The following is a 4,933-nucleotide window of genomic DNA, read 5'->3' on the forward strand; positions in this document are numbered from 1 at the left end:
GCGATCCGTTGCCGGTCACGAAAAAAGACAAAAAGGAAAAAAATAAATAAATAAATAAAATTTGTTGAGACTTGTTTTATGACCTAACATGTGACCTGTTCTAGAGAATGTTCTATGTGCTGCTGAGAAAATGTGTATTCTGTAGCTGATGGATGAAATGTTCTAAAAATGTCCATTAGGTCTAGAGTGGAGATTAATTCTGATGTTTCTTGGTTAATTTTCTGTCTGGATGATCTGTTCTTTTCTGATATTGGGGTATTAAGGTCTCCAACTACTATTGTGTTGGAGTCTATGTCTCCCATTAGGTCTACTAGTATTTGCTCTATACGTGCGGATGCTCCAGTGTTGGGTGCATATATATGTAGAGTTGTTGTATCCTCTTGTTGAATGGACCCCTTTATCATTATATAATAATTCCTTATCTTTTTTTACTTTCCCTGACTTGAAATCTGTTTTATCTAATATAAGTATAGCTACTCCTGTTCTTTTCTGATTTCCATTTTCATGAAATATCTTTTTCCATCCCTTTACTTTGAGTTGACGTGTGTCCTCGTAGGTGAAGGGAGTTTTTCATAGGCAGCATACTGTTGGTTCTTGTTTTTTGTTCTTTTTTCGTTGTTTAAGAACACACATTTATTCTGTTATATTTCTGGAGGTGAGAAATTAAAAATGTGTCTCACTGGACTAAAAGTTAAGTGTTGGCAGGTCTGGTTTCTTCTGCAGGCTCCAGGGGAGAATTTATTCTCTTACCTTTTTCATAGCGTCTAGTGGCCACCTGTATTCCTTGGCTTGTGGCCCTTTCCTTTATCTTCAGAGTGTGTCACTCTAGTCTCTGATTTGTTATCACCTCACTGTCTCCTCTGACTGACTCCTCCTGCATCCCTTTCATAAGGACCCTTGTGATTACATTTAGGGCCCACCCAGATGATACACGGTAATCTCACCATCTTGAGGTCCTTAACTTAATCATTTCTGCAAAGTCCCTTTTGCCCTCTGAGGTCACATTCACAGATTTTGGGGATTAGGACATGGACATTTTAGAGGGCACCATTATTCAGTTCAACACAATGGGTATTTTGGTTGTTTTCAGTTTTTCACTATTAAAAGTTCCTTCAGTGCTTATCCTTGCATGACTTCTTGTGCACATGTGGGAGTATTTCTTTTTTTTTTTTTTTTTTTTTTCCTTTTTTNCTGCTGCACTCCCAGCGCCGCACTCTCCCGAGTTGTGCACATGTGGGAGTATTTCTCTAGGGTAGGTCCCAAGAAGTAGAATTGCTGAGCCATAGGTGACCATTTTAAATTTTAAGAGATACTGCCAAATTGCCTCTTCCCCCCAAGCGACTGTACCAATGTATACTTCCAGTATCAGTGTTTGATACTTTTCCTTCCACCCTGATAGAGGCCATTTTAGAACTCATGGGTTTGCTTACAGTTATTATTTACACAAACCAATGGCTCTTGCTCCAAAAGATGAGTCCAATAGATATATCTGGGTACCTAGAAATGTATGCCGATCTCTGATCAGCCAAAAGAAGCCAGAGCTTTCTGTAAGTGTGGTCACTTCAGAGCACCTCTCTTGTGGCTTTTTCTCCTTCACCTCCTGACATAGACTCATTTTGATCAGGAATCAGTTAGTACAGACCATGTCCATACATAGGCAGCCAAGAACAACAACTTATTCTGTGATGGTTTGGGGATGCTGCCAGAAGCCAGGAGAGCCAGCAACCTTCTTTATTTCTTGATACCAATTACTTCCTAATCATTTAGTTATGGTATAGGTGTAAAACAACTACTGGTTTATTTATATCTTTGAAAAGATAGAACATCTGATTCTGGGTTCTGGAAATATGCTACTTGTATACTCCTGAGCAAATAACATTCTTTCCAGTCCACTCTCCTCACATTTACCCATTTATAATTAAGGATGCTGCAATGGATACAGATGAAGAGACACACAGGGCCAAGTATGGGGGAAGGGGTGCAGAGCTTCCATGGCCTCCCCAGCCACGCCACCCTTTTAGAACCTCCATGTGTCAGTTCTTGTTTTATAATCCATTCAGCCACTGTGTCTTTTGATTGGGGAATTTATTCCATTGATATTTAAAGTTATAATTGATACATAGGGACTTGTTACTGCCATTTTGTTACTTGTTTTCTGGTTGATTTGTAGGTCCTTTTTTCTGGTCTTACTGTTTTTCCTCGTGATTAAGTGTTTTCTCTAGCAGTATATTTTGATTTCTTGATGTTTATTCTTAGTATTTCTATTATAGGTTTTTGTGTTATGGTTATGATGAGGCTTACAAAAAAACATGTTACCGTTATGACAGATTATTTTAAACTAATAACAACTTAACTTTGATTGCTAAGAAAAAAGAAGAAACCAGAACCAACTCTATGCTTTGATGTCATTTCCCCCCCAATTCTTGACATTTTCTTGTTTCAAGTTACATATTCTAATATTGCCTGTCTCTTCTATTGTTGTTGATTTGTTTTTGTTTTTGTTTGTTTGTTTTTCTTCTACTGGCCAGTACAAGGATCGAATGCCAGACCTTGGTGTTATCAGCACTGCGCTCTAACTAACCAAAATAACCAGCCAGTTTGGATGACTTATTTTTAACCTCTCTGATCCTTAGTATCTCCTTAAGACATCCCAGAAATGAAGATCCTGCAGGCTTTAAGAGAAACCAAAGTTTCTCTTTTGTTCATTTATTCATGGAGCAAACATTTGAGTGTCTCCTGAGTGCTGCACACTGCGCAGTGCTAGGAGCTGGGGGCAGAAAGAAGAAGGGACAGACAGGCAGATAGATTCCTATTACACAGAGCAAGCAAGGCTGAGATGGTCTGGGGAAGGGCGTCAGCTCCAGCTTGGGGGGCTAGAAGCCTGGGCCCTACATAGTGAGTAGGAGTTGAGTAGAGAAGGCGTATGAGGTCTAGAGAAGCCTTCACATAGTGAGGCCTCCAGTGAGACGCTGGGAAGAGGTGAGGCTGGTGAAAGGTGACTTTGCACATCATGCTGAGAAGGTCAGACAGCATGGTGCCACAGAAGGATTGTAAGCAAAAAAGTGAAATTTTCAGATTTGTCTAAGAAATCATATTCTAGCAGCAGAGAGCATGGGGCAAGACTGGGGCAGAGAGCCAATCAGTGAGGCTGTTATGGTAACCCAGAAGGGAGAAAAGTGGATGAATTTGATAAAGTGTAAGAAGGGAGAATTGGCAGGACTTGGTCATCATTTGGGGTGGAGAGGAAATGAAGGGTGGCTTCCTGGCTCCTGCTCCAGCACCATGGTTTGGGATGTGGAGGCAGTTTGCATGAGTTGAGTGTGAACCGCCTGGAGAATAGCCAGGTGGGGTGTGCATAAAGCAGTTGAGTGTATGAACTGATACGTGTGAATCTGGAGTCAAGACAAACATTTGTCTTGGAGATAGAGGTTTGACAGTCAGATATAGAAAAGTATACACCAGTACATAAAAGAGGCAGGAGGCAAGAGAGGATCCCACAGATGAGGCTAAGAAAGAAGCAGCGAGAGAGTAGGAGGGAGACCGGGGACACATCACATCCCCACAGCAGGGAGGGACCAGCCCTGTTAAGTGCTGCTGAGAACTCAGGGGAAGGACTGAGATGGAAGCAATGATTTGGTGACACTGGTATCTTTAGTAATTATGGTGAATATTTTTGGTGGAATGGCAAGATCAGAAACCAGAGTCAGAGAAAGTGAATGGGCAAAGAGGGAGAGGAGACAGCTACTTCCTTTAAGGATGCAGAAGGAAGGCAGTGGGGACAGGGTGAAGAAGGCTCTGTTGATGGCACTGAGTGTCTGGGTGCCTTCAGTGTTGACTGGCGAAACTGTAGTAGGAAGTCCTCGTGCAGAACATTGTTACTCAGGCTGGCCGGTTTGCTCAAGTTGGTTAGAGCATGGTATTGATAACACCAAGGTCAAGGGTTCAGATTCCCATACCGACCAGCTACCACAAAACAAAAAAACAAACAAAAAACACTGTTTCTGAGCTAGAGAGAGGTCCCTTCCCAGGCTGGTAGGAGAGGCTAGGATGAGCTGGCCACACGCTAGCGTGCTGGAGTACAGGCCTCTTTCTCTTGGTTTGTCACATTGAGCAAGAGATCAGTTGGAGACGGCCTTAAGATACCACTCGGAGACTGTTATTAAGTCATCCCCAGACCACTTCCTCTCTAGTTGGTTAATGTCATTTTAGAATGCCTCCTGTGCCTGTGCCTCCTAGGGACTCCTGCTTGGCAGGAGAGTCGAGGATGGGGTGTGCCATAGGGAATTATGGAGCCAGAGACTTAAAGAACTGGGAGACCATCTGCTCTACCCCTTTCTATGAAGAGGAGAAACTGAGGCTTCTGCCCTTCCCCCTTTTGATGGTATGTGGGAGGAGATTTGTTTTTAAAGGATTGATTCTAAAAATCTGAGGGAGAACAAAAGAAAATTGAATAACAGTGCAAAATTCGGATGCCATCAAAACAAAGGGCTTGGTTGGTTTGTGTTTGTTCGCAGCTCTCCTGTTAGCTTACCTCTCAGCTCCCTCTTCACTCTGTTCCCAACCTGGGATCCCTCACAGTGAATCCTTTAAAATGATTAGAATCATCCTTTTTCCGTGATCAGGCTAGGTCCCAGTGACACAAGCATAGCCCTTATAAAGAATTCAACAGATCAGCCCCCCTCCCAGAGTAGATGGTTCTTTCCTACATGCTGACTTCTCCAGGCACCTGTCACCCAACACGGTTGGGGTCTGGAAGAGCTTTTGTCCAGTGCAGGAGACATTTCCAGAAGGGACCCTTTCTTTGTAGGATGCACCCAGGTGCACTTGTGCTCACAGGTTGCTGTCACAGAGCTGTCTTTTCTGGGAGCTAGGTTTTAGGATGTCACCCCTGATTGCAGCCCCAGGAATAGCACCAGGAGCACTAACTCAGATG

At 42.9% G+C, this 4,933-nt stretch overlaps 1 protein-coding gene across 1 annotated transcript in view; it reads left to right on the plus strand.

The window, feature by feature from the left end:
* Positions 1-4,933, plus strand: part of SCPEP1 (serine carboxypeptidase 1) — a 44,620-nt gene that overhangs the window by 37,835 nt on the left and 1,852 nt on the right. The window lies entirely within an intron of this gene.

This window comes from Galeopterus variegatus, unplaced genomic scaffold (assembly GCF_000696425.1).
Source record: "Galeopterus variegatus unplaced genomic scaffold, G_variegatus-3.0.2 Scaffold6402, whole genome shotgun sequence".
NCBI lineage: Eukaryota > Metazoa > Chordata > Mammalia > Dermoptera > Cynocephalidae > Galeopterus > Galeopterus variegatus.